General features: G+C 41.3%; 2 pseudogenes; both read right to left on the bottom strand.

Moving 5' to 3' along the window:
- Nucleotides 1-2,083: 2,083 nt before the first annotated feature.
- LOC118614136 lies at nt 2,084-2,202 on the bottom strand (annotated as a pseudogene).
- Nucleotides 2,203-3,372: 1,170 nt separating this feature from the next.
- Nucleotides 3,373-11,398, bottom strand: LOC107516870 (annotated as a pseudogene).
- Nucleotides 11,399-19,801: the final 8,403 nt, after the last annotated feature.

The following is a 19,801-nucleotide window of genomic DNA, read 5'->3' as shown; positions in this document are numbered from 1 at the left end:
TTTATAGTATTCCTTTATTATCCTTTTCATGTCCATGGATCAGTAGTAATAACCTTTAATTTATAAAAAGATGTATTGAAATACAATTCACATAAGATACAATTCACCTACTTGTACAATTCAATGACTTTTACTATATTCACAGAGTAATGCATCTGTCACCATGGCCAATTTTAGAATATTTTCATTGCCCCCCAAACAAGCCCTGCACCCTGTAACTCTAGCTCCCATTTAGAAATTTAATCCATTTTGAGTTAAGTTTTGCATCTTATATGTAGTATGGAGTCCAACTTTACTCTTATATGTGGCTAGCCAGTTTTCTCAGGACTATTTGTTGAAAAGTCTATATTTTCACCATTGAATTGTCCTGGAAATGAGTTTAAGATATGTTAGTTGTGTATGTGAAGACTTATTTCTGGACTCTCAGTTATATTCCACTGATCCATATGTTTAGGCTTAGACCACCACTATACTATCTTATTTGTTGAAACTTTGAAGTAAGTTTTGAAACTGGGAAGTGTGAGTTCTCCATTTTGATTTTTCTTTTCCAATATTGTTCTAGCTGTTGGTCCCCTAAATTTACAGGTGAATTTTAGGATCACCCTATCAATTTCTGCAAAGAAGTCATCTGGGATTTCCGATAGGTATTTTGAATCTAGAAAAATTTGGGAAATTTTGCCACCTTACTAAGTATTCTGATCACGAAATAATACTAATTTTGTACTAATTTCAACAGTGTTCTGTAGTATTCAGAGTAAAAGATTTTCATTTGTTAAACATTGCTAACTTTTAATTTCTTAATTTCATTTTTTGCTCATTAGTTAATGAGCAAAAAATTGTACAGCTGCCAAGGGTAATAGTAGTATGATTAGTAAAGAGAGACCATTGATTTTTTAAATATTGTATTTATTATTTATTTATTTTGAAACAATTTGACTGAAATATAATTTACATACCATACAATTTACCCATTTAAAGTATGCAATTCAATGGTTTTTGATATATTTCATTAATTTTTTTGATTGTAGTAAAAAATATATAACATAAAATTTGCCATTTGACCATGTTAAATATACAATTTGGTGGCATTAATTACATTCGCAATATGCAATCATCAGCATTATCTATTTCCAAAATCTTCTCATTACTTTTTTGTAACCACCAAGCAATAACTCATTCTCCCTACCCTATCCCCTAGTAAACAAACCCATTTTCTATCTCTATGGACTTGCCTATTTTAGATCCTCATATAAATTGAACCATGCATATTTGTCCTTTTATGTCTGGATTATTTCACTTTGCATAAGCTTTCTAAGGTTCATCTAGGTTGTAGCATGCATCAGAACTCCATTCCCTTTTATGTCTGAATAATATTCCATTGTATGTATCACATTTTACTTTAACCTTTAATCAATGGACACTTGGGTTGTTTTTACCTTTTATCTATTCTAAATAATGCAGTAAAAAAAAAACTGGCATGCAGGTATCTGTTCAAGTTCCTGATTTCAGTTCCTTTGGATATATATCTAGGAGTGGAATTTCTAAGTAATGTAATAATTCTGTATTTAACTTTCTGAGGAATCATCACATACTATTATTACCCTTGGCAGCTGTACAATTTTACATTGCTAAATATTTTATTATTTTCAAGGCTATTGTAAATGGAATTGTTTTTAAAATTTGCTTTTGACTTGTTACTTATAAATGTATAGAAATACAACCGAGTCCCTTGTAATGATTTTGTATTCTACAGGTTTGCTGTATTTACAAGCTTACCGGTTTTTTGTGGAATCATCGGGCTTTTATACATATCAGATCATGTCATCTGTATACAAGATAACCTCTTCCTTTCCAGTTTGTATGCCTCATTTCATGCCTAATCACTCTAGTTAGAACTATGTTGAATAGAAATGGTGAAAGCTAGCATTGTTGCCTTATCCTTGATCTTAGAGGAAAAGCTTTCAGTCTTTCACCATTGAGTATGATGTTAACTGTAGGTTTTTTATATATGGTTTTTATCGTGTTGAGGAATTTCCCTACTATTCCTGGTTTATTGAGTGGTTTGTTTGTTTGTTTGTTTGAGTGCCTACAGCACCTGGTATTCCAAGGTGGTCACCCATCCAAGTACTAACCAGTCCCAACCCTGCTTAGCTTCCAAGATCAGGTGGGATTGGGGATGTTTAGGGTGGCATGGCCGTAGACTGTTGAGTGTTTTTATGTCAACCTTTTTTTTAATGTGGAAGTACACTCAATTTCATTCACAAGTGAAGAAATTCTAAACAATGAAATATTCTTTTCATCTTTCAGATTGATAAAAATGTATATGGTTCCTAATATCCAGTGTAGATAAGACTGAGGAAATGTGATAAAGCACAGTAGGTGGAAATATAAATCGAATGAGAGTTTTGGAGGAAGTTTGGCAATATTTATCAAAGTTTTCAATTTATATATATTTTGATTCAAGAACTCTATCGCTAGAAAGTTACTTTTTAAATTTATTTTTTAAGGTAGCTGTATACATATTTTTATGTTGTTTTTTAAATGATTTTTCTACATCAGGATGATCATATAGTTTTATTCTTTCTATTAATATGATTTATCACATCGATTAATTTTAGTATGTCGAACCATTTTTCCATTCTAGGAATATATCACACTTGGTCATATTATGGTCCTTTTGATATACTGCTCAATTTGGTTTGCTAGTATTTCATTGAATATTTGCATCTATATATTCATAAAGGGCTTTTGTCTGTAGTTTCTTTCTTGTAGTACTTTTGTATAGATTTGTTATCAGGATAATGTTGGCCTCATAGAGTGAGTTAGGAAGTATTGCCTCTTCAATTTATTGGAAGAGCTTGGGAATAATTGGTATTGATTCTTCTTTAAATGTTTGGTAGAATTCGCCTGTGAATCCATCTGGTTCTGTGATTTTCTTTGTTATGAGATTTTTCAATACTAATTCAATCTCCTTACCAATTATAGGTTATCTTAATTCAGGCTGCTATAACGATACAATAGACTGGGTAGCTTAAACCACAAACATTTATTTCTCACAGCTCTGGAGGCTGAGAAGTCCAAGATCAAGGTGCCAACAGATGGATGTCTGGTAATACCACTCTTCCTAGTTTTCAGATGACTGTCTTTTGTTGTATCCTCACATAGGGGATAGCAGAAAGAGGGAGCAAGCTCCTTTGTGTCTCTTCTTATAAGACACTAATCCCATCCATGATGGTTCTTCCCTCATGACCTAATTACCTCTCAAATGAACCACCTCCTAATACCATCACATTAGAGGTTAGAATTTTAACACAAATTTTGGAGGGATACAAACATCCAGGTCATGGAATAAGTCATTTAGAATTTATTTATTTATGTGTGTCTTATTTTAATTAATCTTATTCGAAGGTTCTTATTTTGGAGCACTGCAAGGCATTTTATTATCTTTTTCTATTCCTTAAAGGTATCCACAAGTTTTGGCAATTTACATTATCCTCATGAATATGTTTCAGATTGACTCCAGATGCATCAGCAGATTCATCATAAATCCACCTCACCAGCACTTTATCTTTCTACAATATGTTGAAGCCAATAGCACACTGCAACTTGAGTAAATAGATGGGCAAAGGTTTAGAGGGCAGCTATTGGCTCATTCCAAGTGGTTGGAGTCTTGCATTAGGCAAGCAAGCCTCTAACAATGTTGCAATCCAAATACATGTTCAATCTCATAGATTAAAGTTTAACAAGATTGAAGTAGTAAAATATTAGCCATTTGAGGAATATAATAGTTAATCAGAAATGGAATAGTCACTTGAAGATATTTTCTAGAGCTTCTTCACTTTGTGTTTGTGAACTATAAAAGTCATTGTCATTCCTAGCAAAGCTGAATATTCTCACACCATCTGTCAGCCCCAAGCTGATCAAGAAGGGAAGTCTTCAATGGTGAGATGCCCAGTTGTAAGAATGCACAAGGAGCTGACATGAGGATGAAACGACAGGCACCAACTTTATTGTGGGGGGTGCGTGCTTCTGTGCTAGGAGACCACATGGGCTTTACATATGTCAGAGAACAACTGTGGCATTCTGCCACACATGTAATAAACAATAAGCTGAGTCATTCTTGCATAAGTTAGGCTCAGGCGCCTTACTACATTAATGTATCATTTTAAAGCCGGAGTTCTGTCCCTAGCCACGAGCCTGGATCATAGCCAGAACTGGGACCCACACTCCACCCCTATAGGATTGCAGCACAGGATCTGCCCCAGAGGGCACTACTTGGAACCCACAATCTACAAAAACAATATAAAGAACAACAAGGGATGGCTCCATAGTGTCACGATTAGCACATCTGCTCTATATGCAGAAGGTCCTGGGTTCACAGCCCAGGTAGAGCCATGGACCATACCCTTGGTGCGCCAGGCCCTGGGTGCATGCTGCAAGCATGTGGGAGGAGATGCCCTGCCTTCAGAGATCCAGTTCTTAGGGCAACATCCATAGGTCAGGGGTGGAAGGGGTGGGGTGGGGATTTAAGAGAGGGAAAAAATAGAACAACAAAATACTACCAGGCTACAGGCTACAAGGGCTAGGAAGGCTACTGTCCACTGCCAGAAGAACACCAAGGAATCCTACCAAGTTGTCAAGGGGTCTTCTCCCAGGGTATGGGTTGCTTGGACTTGAACATTCATTTCCTGGAGAGCCGCCTGTGCCTGCTCAGCAAGATCAGAAACATAAACACAGCATTCTGCGTGGAGTAGGGCACAGGTGCCACCCTGGGCAGTAGTTAGGAGATCAAGGGCCATGCCGTTTTGCAGAATTACTTTCTGTATTTGCATGGTTTCATCCATTAAAAGGGTTATAGCCTGATGTGTAGCGTTCAATGCCTGTGCAATGTGCTGGGCTAAAGTTTCCACCTGCAATTCTATATCTATTGATCCCTCCCCCCAGCCCCACCAAATGAATAATGCCAGAGGGTAGAACCACCATGCTGCCCATTTCTGCCAGTGCCAGCGGTGATATGCGGGATCCTAATTACAAGGCAATTGAGGAAAGGTAGATAAAATGCATCCAGCTAAATAGGGACGTCCCCAGGTACAATGGCTGGTCCAATAAATGGGCAAGTAGGGCCAGTCGTAGTGCCTGCAGACCCAGAGATGCCCTGCAGGTAGTTAGCAGGGAGGCTCTATACCAACATAACGTCGCCCATCCTACCAGACCTTGGAAATATTAGCAAGGGTGGTGTTAGCACACACCTCGGGGGGTATCCACCCCATAATACAGATCTTACTTGCTCTATGCAGTGAGGGGCCTGCTCTTGCAGTTCCACATGTTCTCCCGCCAGTCATTCCCACCCATTGAAAATGGCATAGCCTATGAAGGGTAGGGAATTTCTATGATCGCAGTGGAGAAGCTCTTCCACGGCCTGCCGTCGCTGGTCCCATTCAGGTGTGGTATTCCAGATGCTCAGTCATGTCCAGTCCTCAGATGTAGCCAGAGCAGTGTGCCACCTCAGTCCCTTCGCTACTTCCACTGGTAGTTCAGCAGTGGGAAACATTGTAGACAGCAGCAAACATGTGAGTCCAGGACATGACACTATTCCTGTTGCCAGCCTGGGCGATAGGATAGAGCAGACAAAGGGACCATTAGGGGCAAGTCCCATCCTTCCAGGAGGATGCAGGTCACCTGCCCATCTTGAGATAGAAAGGTGACCGGGAGAGAAGCTGCCCCTGGCTTGTGATACAAGACAGTTTCTCCAGGGGTAGCAGGCCAGGGGGTCTCCACTGGCATCACAGAATAGAGAGGAATTGGCCAGAGGCTAAGGACAAAACTCCCCATTAACAATGAACCCTCTGCCATCATTGGAAGTAACACTCACAAGGGTGTGGGCCAAATGCAAATCCAGGGTTGTACCCGCAACCCATTGTGTAAGCCCTATCCCCAGGGCTCCACCAGGGCCATCCATAGCTTCTGTTACCTATACAGTCCAGGGCCATGACCAGGTGGCCTGTTTACCTGCTGTCAAAGGTTCTGAGACTGGCAGGAGCAGACCTACTTGGTAAGCTAGGGGCAAGAACTGTTTAGCAGCAGTGCCCCAGCACACTTTGATAGTCCGCAGCAAGCCTGCTACAACCCTATCAAGGGGAGACAACCCCATTCACCGGGGCTTCTCATTCAGAAGGTTATAGCCTGTGGGCTAGTGTACCAGTGGCACCAGCCCGGGCCCAAGGTGCACAGTTTTTTCCTTCAGCAAGCTGTTGAATTGTTCTACCATTCCAGCTGCTTGTGGGCGATAAGCAACATATAACTGTCACCACACATCATTGGTGCAGGCCCAGGTCTGCACCTCCTGTCCAGTAAAATGAGTGCCTCTGTCACTGGAGATTAATAAGGATTGGCCATAGGTTGCCGCAAGGTGCTCCAAAGTGGTCACAGTATGACGTTGATCAGTAGGTGCCACCAGCTATGCAAACCCTAGACCAGTAGCAGTGTCCACACCTGTGAACACATAGTGGTGTCCCTGGTCTGTGGGCAGAAGCCCTATGTAGTCCACTTGCTATTCCTGGACTGGCTTAGCCCCACGTGGCACCACCCCCGGGGTACTCTTTACCTACTGTCATTGCAACTGGTGCTTGTGCCTGGGTCAGTGATAGCCCCATCGCTTTGCTACCTGTTCCATGGTACAGCCCTTACATGCCCCACTTTTCGGTGGAGCCAGGGGCCAATCTCTGCTGGAACTGGTGGTACACGGGCAGAGTGGACTCATGCCAGCTCATCGGTTGCATTATTGTCCAGAGCCTATAAACGGCCGATGGCCGGGGACGTGGTATATAGTGGCCTCCTGTTAAAAACCCCGCTTCCAGAGGTCTTCCCACAACCCCCAGTTCCATAGGGGACAGTGGCCTTTCATCTACTCCTGGGAAGCCCACCGAGGCGGCCACAGAGTTAGACCTGGATACACAGCCCAGCTGTCAGTGCAGACGTGCCCTATATCCGTTTCATTCATAAGGACCAACCACGCCCCTTGAAGCTCCACCCTTTGACTAGATTGGCCAGCACCAGTCTCATATCAAAAGCCTTCTGTGGATGGCTGTAATGCCATGGCAGCCCATGTTGAGGGCTGCCCATGGCATGAACTGTCTGTGTACCAAATGTCCTCAGGGATGGGGGAGCTCGACTCTCTACATAGGGACTTGGTATGTCTCCCATCTCAGCAGGTACCACCCACCAGGAGCTCTGCTTGAAAATGCACCGGACTCAATAGGGAGTGCAGTTGACCTGACAGGGGGGCTTGTGGAGAACTGTGCCCGCTGCTCCAGGTACACCCCCCACTTGGTCAGTGTAGGGGTTTGTGCAATTCCCGTATGGGGGTCTTCACTCAAGACCACAGCCACTCCTCCATGGGGTATGTGGATTGCACGATTATGGGATTGAGGCCAGTGATGGCCTCACTGGCCAGAAGGGCGGTATATATGGCAGCCAGTTGTTTCTCTATCAGAGAATACTGCGCTTCTACACCTTTCCATAACTGGGACCAGAAGCCTGTCAGCACCTTCTGTGAACTGCGCTTCTGCCACAAGCCCCATCCAAACTCTGCAACATCCACCTGCACTGTAAGCAGAAATAGGAGGGCTTTATCTACTACACATAGAGTTTGGGCTTGTGCTACAGCTTGCTTTGTAGCTTTAAAGGCCTCTTCTATCTTGGGGATCCAATCCCATTGGGCACCCTGTCTCACTAGACAGTGCAGGGGTTGCATCAAGGAGGCTTAATGAGGAATTAACACTCTCCAAAACCCCAGCAGTCCCAAATAGGTTTGGAGCTGCTTTGCAGTCTCAGGTTGGGAATATGCCTGCATCTTATCAATCATGGCCTCTGGCATTACTTTTGTCTTACCCGACCAGACAACTCCCAAGAATATGACAGAGAACCCAGGTCCCTGGACCTTGTCCTTGTTGACTGCCCAACCCCAATCAGCGAGAGCTTCTCGCAAGATGGTTTCCACTGCTTCTAGTTCTGAAAGAGAACCAGAGGTTAACATCATACCATTGATATAATGATACTAGTACATTGCAGGTGGTCATTTCCATGTGGCTAAATCTTGAGCCATAAGACCAAGGCACAAGATAAGACTGTGCAGATAGCCTTGGGGAAGGACGAGGAATGTCCACTGTCACCCTTCCCAGGTGAAGGCAAACTGTTCTTGACTTTCTGGGGCTATGGCAGTAGAGAAAAAGGCGTTTGCCAAGTCCATCACATAATGGTATCGTCCAAGTTCATGTGCCAACCAGTCCACGATGTCCGTGACATTCGGTCCAGCGGCATGCAGGGACAGGGTAACCTTATTCAGCTCCCGATAGTCAACTGTCATGCACCAGGAGCCATCAGGCTTCTTCACTGGCCACGAGGGGGAGTTGTATGGCCTATGAGTAGAACTAATTACATTGCCTTCTTCCAGCTTCAGAACGGTGTGTCCTATTTCCTCATTGGCGCCTGGCAGGCGGTATTGCTTTGTATTCACCACCCGGCTAGCCTGGGGCAACACCAACGGGCATGGTGTGGACATCCCCAGATAGTAGTTTTCACCACCTGGATACGAAGGGAAAATTTATCAGCAGTGGTATTTACAGTCAAGCCTTGCAAAACATCAAGTCCCCAAATGTGCTCCTGTTTGGGGGATATGTGCACTTGGTATGTCAGAGGAGGCAATCTGCCAATACCCAATGTCATAAGGACCTGCTGCATGAGAATGATTTGGCCCCCATAGCCTGCTATGATTGCAGTGGGCCCAGAAACTTGTCTGGAGTCCCTTAAAAAGCAGGATGTTGTCAGCACCAGTGTCCACGAGGGCTAATATCCTCTGCTCATTGCCCGGGGGTGGGGGCGGGGAATGTATAGTCAGTTCCACACGCAGCCTCAGGTCAACCGGCTCCCCTGCCAACCGGGTGTCCCTGCCAAATCCCTAATCAAGTTGATAATCGGCCAGCCGCACCTCACAGGTTGTGGCTTTCCCAGGAATAGGGGTGAACTGCTGCTGGTCAGGGCGCAGCTGATTCCACAGCGCCAGCAGTACTTCGTTAGGTTGCTGCTCGCTCTTTTCTGCAGCGACCCCTGCTGCGAGGAGATCAAACCACACTTGCCAGTGGTTCACTTTCACAGTTGATGGGGTATGGCACTGCCCCACCCCCTCTTTTGGCCACACCTCCGTCCATGCACTAGCTGGTTTGGCAGTGCAGGGAGTGGTATACAGCACTCACTTGGGTGGAACGCTCCTTGCATTTCACTTCCTCGTCCCCCAACCTTGCCATGGCAGACGTTACCTTGCTGATCCTCCTATCCACGTTAGGGGCCAGCAGTGCTGCCATGGTACCAGAGGTCAAGATCAAGTCTTTCATAGGGTTGTAAATACCTCCTCATCGGGGCTAGGGTACTGGGCCCCAAACATCATCTGTCACACGCCCATTTCCCGAATTATCTGGACCAGATCTAAGCACGTGGTCCATCTACTCAGTGTCTCTGGCAGCTCCCCGCGGTCGGCCCACACTGTCCACGCAGCGAACACGAGCCAATTAATGAGGGAGTGGTTGCCCTGTGCCGTCCCTGCCGCATTCTGGAGGTGCTGCCTGAGGGACGGTATCACCAGTACAGAGGCCGGCTGAGCCATCTCTTCCGGAGATAATTCAGTCCCTTCAACCTCGTCATCCCCCAGCCGCAGCAGCCACCCCGGAACTGTCTCCTGGGCTCTGCTATACCTATTTCGTCAGGTCCTGGAGTTCGGCGGGGGTGTACTAGATCAAGGAGGTATGTTTTTTAGCTTGGCGGCACTGCCAGCTTGCCCCTCTGGGGCCAATAGCTGCTCTACTGCAACCAGCTGCCGTATCACCTGCTGTACCTACTGCGGGATCATTGGCAGGCTCCCAGACTGGGACAATAGCAGTGACTCTTCAGGGCCATGCAGCATGCGTTCCGCAGCCAGCCAACTTTCCAGTGCTTCTTTCTGATGTTGCAATTGTTGCACCCGCTGAGCCTGGCCTGAACCTCCAGGATGGCCTGCCCCAGCACTGCCAGGAGCATCCAGGCCACCCGAAATGCTGCTTCCCAGTGAGCAATTGAGACATTCAAATCTAGGAACTCCAGGGCTTTCTGGATGTCCTCTAGACACGGCCTCACTCCATCCCAGTCCTCTGGGAAATCTACGTAGCCAGATACTTGACCTCGGGATATCACTGGGAGGCGCGGGGCCACATGTCCTCCACCCAGGTATCCTCTACCCTGGATGGACCAGAGCGCTTGGGGCTGTACTCACCTCATCCTGCCGGCTATGCCGCATGTCACCACAGAGCTGATCAAGAAGGGAAGGCTTCTGTGGTGAGACACACAGTTGAAAGAATACACAAAAAGCCGACATGAGAATGAAACAACAGGCACCAACTTTATTGCGGGGAGTGCGTGCATCTGCACTAGGGGACTGCATGGGCTTTATATATGTCAGAGAACAATAGTGGCATTCTGCCACACATGCATAATAAACAATAAGCTGAGTCATACTTGCATAAGTTAGGCGCAGGCGCCCTACTACATTAATGTATCATTTTATGTCCGCAGTCCTATTCCTAGCTACAAGCCTGGATTACAGCCAGACCTGGGACCCACACTCCACCCCTACAGGGTTACAGAATGGAATCTGGCCCGGAGGGCACTACCTGGGACCCACACCATCTGTAAAAGAGGTCTGTACAAAGAAGAAATTCCAGGAGCGTCTTGAGTAAAGATAATCATTGTTAATCCCACAAACAGAATATATCTTCAGGTTTTTTTTGTTAAAAAAAACTTCGTATTGTGCCCTGCGTGATTTTGTAGATTTTCTATGTTATTATTGACTCTAAAGGAACACCTGTTGCAGAAACAGAAAGCAGTTCTAAGAGTTTTCCATTGCAATCTTTGTGCCATTTAATATGTTCTTCACTGGGAACTCCCATGTTCCCTAGAGATCCAGTATACACCAATAGACTTTATATTAAATACTGCATTTTCTCTAGGGAAGGTGTCTTTCTGTGAGGATCATTGAAAAATTATTCAAAGTGTTTAGGAACCTCATGGTGGAAAGTGATCTAGTCTGATTACAAATGCAAGATAATGAGTCCAAAAAGATCACTATCTGGCTGGAAAGATTCATTCATCAAATGTTGTTCCCCAGCATCTAAATTTTCACACTATTACACAAGTTATGTGTTCTTTGAGATGAAAGTTGTTTTTAGTTTCTGTTCAGAGAGTCATACAGTTTGATCCTTACAGAGGAGGTTCCTGTTGAACAGGAATGTGTTGGCCTAGCCATAGCATTGTGTGAAATGCCTTTACTTGCCCCCGCCCCCAACGGTCCCAACGCAACTCACTCACCTTCCATGGTAGCCTTTTTACTCCTCTATTTCTTTCTGAGTCAGTTGTGGTAGAATATGTTTCTAAGAATTTGTCCACTTTATATTAGGTTATCCAATTTTTTGGTGTACAACTATTCATAGTGTTACCTTATACTCCTTTTTATTTCTGTAAAATTAGTAGTAATGTCCCTACATTCATTTCAGATTTTAGTAATTTGAATCTTCTCTCTTTTCTTCTTAGCCAACCTAGGTAGATGTCAATTTTGTTGATCTTTTCAAAAAAATAACTCTTAATTTTGTTGATTTTTCTTTTTCTATTCTCTTTCTCTCTCTCTCTCTCTCTCTCTCTCTCTCTCTCTCTCTCTCTCTCTTTCTCCTCTACTGTTATTATTTCCTTCTGCTAGATTTTGGTTTAGTTTGCTTTTTTTTAAGTCTCATAGATGTACAATTTGGTTACTAATTTGAGGTGTTTTTTCTTTTTTCAATCTACACGTATACAGCTATAAATTTCCTCATAATCGCTGCTTTTACTTTATCCCATAAGTTTTGCCGTGTTGTGTATTCCTTTTCATTTGTCTCAAGGTACTTTTTAATTTCCCTTGTTATTCTTCAATGGTTAAAAATGTGTGTTTAATTCCAAATATTTTTAAGTATTTCAGTTTTCTTTCTGTTATTTCCAGTTTCATTCCATTGTGACATAAAAAGATACTGTGTATCATTTTAATCTGTTTACATTTATTAAGATTTGTTTTGTGGCCTAACACATGGTCTATTCTAGACAATGTTTCATAGGTATTCAAGAAGAATGTGCATTCTCCTGTTGATGATAAGTATTCTGTATATGTCTGTTAGGTTTAATTTGTCCATAGTATTGTTCAAGTTCTCCATTTCCTTATTCATCTTCTGTCTGGTTGTTGTCCCCACTATTGACAGTGAGGTACTGATGTCTCCAACTATTATCATAGAACTGCACATTTTTCCCATCAATTCTGTCAATTTCTGTTTCATATATTTTGGAGCTCTTTAGGTGCAAATATATTTATAATTGTTGTATCTTCTTGCTGTATTGAAAGTGTGATCAGTATGAAATGTCCTTCTTTGTTTCTTCTAATCTTTTTTGTTTATTTAAAGTCTAATTCTGACAATAATATAGAAACCCCAGCTCTCTTTTGATTACTGTCTGCATCGAATATCTTTTTCCATCCTCTAACTTTCAATCTCTTTGTTAATTTATATCTAAAGTTAGTTTCAGATAGCATATAGATCAATTCTGGATTGTTTTTAAATCTCGTCTGCTAATCAGCATCTTTTAATAGGAGAATTTAATTCACTTATATTTAATGTGATTACTGATAAAAGTTTTTCTTCTGTCATTTATTTATTGGTTTTCTAGGGGTCTTCTGTTTTATGTTTCTCAGTTCCTCCATTACTGCCTATTTTGTAGTTAGTTGATATTATAGTGCACTATTTTGATTTCCTATTGTTTCCTTTTCTGTATGTTTTTAAAGTTATTTTCTTAGGAGTTACCTAAAGTATTACAATTAACATTCATAATTTACGATAATATGTTTTGAGTAATATCAATTGAGTTTCAACTGTATACACTCTGCTTCTATACATCTCCTCCTTATGCTATTCTTGTCACAGATTACATAATTATGCATTGTATACCTATTATCATAGATTTATAATTACTTTATGCATTATTATTTTAAATAATATAGGAAAATTGAGACAATATAAACCAAACCAAAAGTACAATAATATTGAAAATTATATAATTGTATTAATCAATGTTAACTCAATAAACTTAAAATTTTTTATTTTATTATTTCCAGGGAGAGAGCAATTGGGAAAATCATTTTATGAACAATATAGATGTCTAGTTTCAAGTACTGTGTACTTGAAACTAATTTAAATAAATAAATTTATTTTAAAAAATTTTTAAAGGAAAAAAGTTACAATAATACTAGCTTTCATATTTACCTATAAAGTTACCTTCACTAGTGTTCTTTAATATTTTCTTATGCCTTTGAGTTACTATATAGCCTTCTTTATTTCAGCCTGAAGAATTCATTTCAGAATTTCTTGTAGGGCAGGTATACTGGTAAAGAACTACCTCAACTTTTGCTTATATGGAAATGTTTTAATCTCACCTTCATTCTTGAAGGATAGTTTTGCTAGAAATAGAATTCTTGGGTGATAATTTTTATTTCAGCACTTTAAAAATGTTATTCTAGAGGGGGGAAAAAATGGCATAGATGATAGAGGCTCTGTTCATCCCTCTAGTGACCAAATCAAAGTTATGACAGAAACAAGGAGCAGCAGAAAGGAAAAATCACCTGGGATCTACATGAACAAGCCATACAACTAGGAAGATATCCAAGAAAGCACCCTGCAAAGGCAGAAGGTAGCACGAGGTGAGGACGTGGGGCTGCCCAGTCCCAAGTTGCTGAGTGGACCAGAGGCTGAGGTAGTGGCAAACACCTCTTAAAGGGGCCGCATCCATGATTTAAAGGGGCCATGACCAATTTTCGTAGATAGACCTGCTCGTTCTGAGCATCAGTGCCCGTTGGGCTGAGTGCAGAGGTCACCAGGGACTTACAGAGAGACACTGTTGGGGTGAGAGCCGAGGGGAGACTTGCTTGGTACAGAAGTACAGGCAGTATCCATTGTTCCCTGTTGAGCCCTACTCCCTCATACCAGTGAGCAGACACAGCGCCACTATAGCTGTGCTATCATCAAACTGGATAACACAGGTTGCTCCACCCAGGAGGATTCCCTGAAACCCCGCCTATCCCAACTCAGGCCCCACCCAGCCATATCTAGATTTATCCTCAATGAGCCAGATGCTCCTTGCTAAGTAACACTCATACTGGTGGAGGCAGCTCTCCTCAGTTTCCAGTGTGGCCTTTTGAGGAAACTATAAGCACAGCATCTGTGGATTGCTTGCTGAATCTTGACAGGTGGCCCCAGAGGGGCAGAGGCTTGGGCAAAATTTGGCCTGCAGCTGAACCCCTCTCAGAACTGTGCCACTGGACATCTACTTCACAAATCCACACTAATAAGACCGGGAGACTTAGGAGCTTTGCTTAGTACATAGAATCAGACATGGAAAGGCAGCCAAAATGGGAAGACAAAGAAGCAGAAACCATATGACAGAACAGAACACAGATCCAGATATAACGGAGTCAAGTAATCTAAAAGATGCAGACTTCAAAACACTGATTATAAAGATGCCCAATGAACTTTTGGGAAGTGGAGGGAACTCCAACAAAGAGATAAAAATGGAAATGGAAATTATAAAAGGGAACCAGTCTGAAATGGAGAACACAATATCTGAGATGAGAAGTATATTAAATGGAATAAACAAAGGAATAAACAAAGCGAACAAAGAAAAGGATTAAATGCCCCATCTAGAGGATGGGAAAGCCAACCAGGACACTCAGTCAGAATGGCAAGAAAAAAGATGCCAAGGCTATAAAAATAATTTTAAAAGGATATGGGGCACTATTAAGGTTCCAAATATTCATCTGATTGGCATAAAAAAATCAAGATGTTAAACAGCTGTTTGAAGAGATGATGTAAAACTACCCTAGCTTGGTGTAGGAAATGGACATATAATCCCAAGAAGCTCAGAGAATTCCAAAAATCAGGGATCCAAAGAGGCGTACACCAAGACACATCATAATTAAAATGCCAAAGGTTAAATACAAAGAAAGAATATCAAAAGCAGCAAGAGAAAAACAGTCACTTATAAAGGAGCACCCATAAGACTGGCAGCTGATTTCTCAAAAGAAACTATGCAGGACAGAAGGGCTTGACAAAACATATGTGACAGGATTAAGACCCAGGATCTACAACCAAGAATAATTTATCCAGCGAAGTTATCATTTAGAGTTGAGGGACAGGTAAAGAGCTTCCCAGACAAAAATAAGCTAAAGGAATTTATCACCACTAAGCTAGTATTACAGAAAATGTTGGAGGGACTTTCTTTAAGAATAAAAAATATGTATCAAAAACAGGAATAAAAAATGGTAACAACCACATTTCTATCAATAAGTACCTTAAATGGAAAAGAATTAAGTGCTCCTAGGAAAAGATAGAGTGGCTGAAAGGATAAGAAGATGAGACCCCTACATATGAAAAGGAAGGGGATGGGAAAAGATATTGCTTTGATGGACCTAGAGGGTACTTAAGTCAGACAGAGAAAGATAAACACTATATGATTTCACTTATATGCAGAATCTAAGGAATAAAAAGAACAAACTAATAAAAAACAGACTCACAAATATAGTGGACAATTTGGTGATGGACAGAGGTGAGGTGGATTTGGGGGTCTGGGAGAATGGGGTGAAGGGTTGAAGAAGTATAAATTAAGAATAGAAATTAGTAGCTGATAGATGGCCACGGGGATGGGGAACATGGCATAAGGAATGCAATTAGCATTAATACTTTGGCTAGGTGGAGAGTCAGGGGAGGGAGGGCGTAATTGGGGGGATCGGATCGTTTTGCAAACTATATAGATGTTTAACCAATGTACTGTATACCTGAAACTAATTAAAATAAATAATTTTTTTTTTAAATTGGGTTGTCTTATTATTGAGTTGTAAAGATTCTTTAATATTCTGGATACAAGTCCCTTACACATACAAGATTTACAAATAAATTCTCCCATTCTGTGGATTGCTTTTTCACTTTCATAATGGTATTGTTTGAGGCACAAATATCTTAAATTTTAATAAAGTCTAACTTATCAAATTTTTTCTTATTCCCTTGGTTTTTTTTGTTAGGTGTTTTGTTTGTTCCAGTGTAAGTTTTGGAAATGTTGACCCTTTGTTAACAAGAACCAACAGGAAGTATAGGATCCCTTCCCTTCCCCAGCCTGCCTCCACTGAAGCCACCACTATTGCTTCCTTGGCTGGGTGCTTGAAGAGTCTTCCATGTGTGTGGACTCAGGATGAGAGGGCAGCATTTGGTAAACTGCATTCAATGTTGTATCTAAGAAATTATTTCCTAACTTAATGTACTATGTTCTCCTCTGAGAGTTTTATAATTTTAGCTCTTATAAGTTGTTGAGCCATTTTGATCCAATTTTGCATATGGAATGCAGTAAGGATTGCCCTAGTATTATTTGTTGAAAAGAATACTCTTTTCCCATTGAATTGTCTTTGTACGGAGACTGCTTTTTATGCCTGTGTTATGCCCCGATTCGGAACCCCACAAGCCGCGAAGGAAACAACTGCCAATGCAATCACACAAGGGAGTTTATTAGCGAGCTCGGACCCAACTCCATACACAGCCAAAGCAGTATGCAGGAGAAGGGCCCCTTCCTTAATCTTACAGACATATTTAAAGGGAAAAACCACAAGCTGTGGTGACAGGTCTTGGCATTACAGGATTGGTAAGTCAAATTTGACCTTTACAAACATTGGTGGGCAGGTAGCCGCAGGGGAGGTCTAACTAGAAAACAATAGAAGGGCAATTCCAGGGCCATTCTTACTGGTTGACTGGGGGAGAGAGGGTGGCTACCGTTTCCATAGCGTCCCTGTAGTGATGGTCACACAGTAATTTCCAGGAATTGGCTAAAATGGAGGCCCGTCACAAAATGGAGTTACTTTGGTTCTTCACCTGGATGTTTGAAGAATTGTTTCTCCTTAAAGTTCAGACTTAACCAGGTAGGATCTTTATGGCAATTATTTCCTATCACTTTTTTCTTGTAGCTATCTCTGATACGAAGTTTAGTTATGTTCATTTCAGGGAAAACTGTACTATTTTGTTTCTTACCATCATCGCATTGTAATACTTTGCTAATCTTTTTTTTTTCTAGTTTTATTGAGATATGACTGAAATATAAAAATTGTATTAGTTTAAGGCCTATAATATAATGATTTGATATATGTATATACTGAGAAATGATCACCACAATAAGTTTAGTTAACATCCATCATCTCACAGTTTTACGTTTTTTTCTCTCATAAAGAGAATTTAAGATTTCTCTTAGTGACTTTCAAATATATAATGCAATACCATTAAATATAGTTACTATGCTGTACATTATACCCCTAGGAATTATTACCTTATAAGTGGAAGTTTCTACCTTTTGACTACCATTACCCTTTCCTGCCATGTCTCAATAATTAATTTCTGTCCTAGATATTCATCATCTCTGATCAAACTAGCTAAATTGTCATCACTGTCTGAATATTAGCCTTTTGGTACTATCTTAAAGACTCTACACAGAATATCCCATTTAATCATCTCCTCGACACCTCAGAAATAGAAACTACTATTCCGATTTAACAGATGTGGCGATTAAGGCTTAGAAATGTTGATTAGTTTACCTAAGGGTACTTAAATAAATGAGGAAAAAAATACTACTTGGTGCCTTTCATGCCCTCCACTTCCCTGACCAAGCCCCTTAAAGAATTCTCAGGACTGTTATGATTAACCCAAAATTATGAATCAGACCAATACCCCAGGACTTGTTCTCTGCTCATTTTCATTGTCATCGTTCTTATTTGTTCCTTCCCTTCGCATGCTGCCCTTCAGCCTAGCCATTTCCTTACCTTTTTCTGCAAAGGTATTTTAAACCTTATCTCTTTTGTAGATTTCTATTTATCCTTTAAAACTTATGGAATTTCTTCATATATATTCTATTTCTAATCTAACAATTTTTTAAATCCACCCACATTCATTTCATTCAATGTTTACCTCTCCTACCAGACTATACATTTCTGAAAGGTGGAGTCTGCCTTATTCATTTTTCTACCCCCAAAGTATCATGGAGGGCTTAATAAATATTTCTTTAGCTCAATTTCATGATCTAGTTCTGTTGTTAACCACATTCTGTCACTCCTACCTGTGATGATTTTTCTTCTCTAAACCCTGAAAACACTTTTATTTTATACTTAGGATTTGCCACTTAGCACATACTGCTGTCTATTGCTACCTTTCTTTTTTATGTACACCGTTGTCAATAAAAGAGCCAGAGAGTATAAACCATGCTTTGCTCTGTCCTCAAATTTGTTTCTGGCTTTGCTCACTTTTGAAATGTAAGACATCATGATGATAATATCAGAAAAGCAAGTAGCAGGTTTTCCAAAATACAATTATGTTACACAATTAAAAAACAATCATTCTTAAATACTCTTGTGGCAGGAAGAATTCTAAGATAGTCTTCAAGATTCCTGCTCTTAGTGTACATAACTTATAATCTCCATCCCTTGACTATGGATGAAACTTGTAAATATAATGGGGTTTCACTTTCATGATTGGTTTTCATCATATGGCAAAGATGAAGGAATTTTGCAGATGTAATTAGAGTCCCTAATCAGTCAACTTTAAATTATTTGATAGGGAATCATCCTGGGTGGCCTTGATCTAATCAGGTAAGCCTTTAAAAAAAGGCCAGTCCTAAAGGGAGAGATGGGAAACCAAAAAGACACTAGTTTGGGTTTTGAAAAGCAAGTCGCAATGAGTTCATTAGGAAATGAATTCTGCTAAGAAGTATGTGAGCCTGGAAGAGGACTCAGATGATACGCCAGCCTTGGCTGAGACCATAATCACAGCCTTGTAAGGCTTCCAGGTATGCTGTGCTGAGCTCTTAAAGCATGGAAACTGTGTCTACTAGAGCCGGGGTCCCAAATCCCTGGACCACGGAGCAGTACCAGTCCTTAGTCTGTTAGGAACAGGGCTGCACTGCTGGAAGTGAGCAGCAGACAAGTGACCGAAACTTCATCTGTATTTGCAGTCACTCTCCAGTGCTGGCATCACCGCCTCAGATCATCAGGCATTAGATCCTCATAGGAGCACCAGTGCCTGGTGCCAAAGAGGTTGGGGACTGCTGTACTACGATTATCCAGAGAAACAGAACCAATAGGAGATGTGTGTGTGTGTGTGTGTGTGTGCGCGCGCGCGCACGGGCGTGTGTATTTATAGGAACTTGCTCACATGGTTATGGAGGCCAAGAAGTCCCATAGTCTGCTGTCTGCAAGCTGGAGAAACAGGAAAGCTAGTAGTGTAATTCAATCTGTGGTCGAAGGCCTGAGGACCGGGGGGGCCAGTAGTATACATTCTGGAGTCCAAAGGCCTGAAAATCAGAAACCCCAATGTCCAAAGGCAAGAAGAGAGTGAAATTTGCCCTTCTTTAATCTTTCTGTCCCATTTGGGCCCTCATTAAATTGGATGATGTCTACTCATATTGGTGAGGGCAGATCTCTTTACTGAGTCTACTCAGTCAAATGGTATAATTTCTTCTAGAAATACCCTCATAGACATAACCAGAAATATTATTTTACCAGCTATCTGTGCATCCCTTAGCCTAGTAAAATTGACATGAAAAATTAACCATTACAAGTCCACCCTTTGTCAACCTGACACCTACACACATCTCCTTAAACCACACTTAATTTCCAAATAAAGACTAA

This window comes from Rousettus aegyptiacus, unplaced genomic scaffold (genome assembly GCF_014176215.1).
Source record: "Rousettus aegyptiacus isolate mRouAeg1 unplaced genomic scaffold, mRouAeg1.p scaffold_m13_p_2, whole genome shotgun sequence".
Classification (NCBI taxonomy): domain Eukaryota; kingdom Metazoa; phylum Chordata; class Mammalia; order Chiroptera; family Pteropodidae; genus Rousettus; species Rousettus aegyptiacus.
Note: the sequence above shows the minus strand (reverse complement) of the source record. Positions and strands in the feature narration are given on the sequence as shown.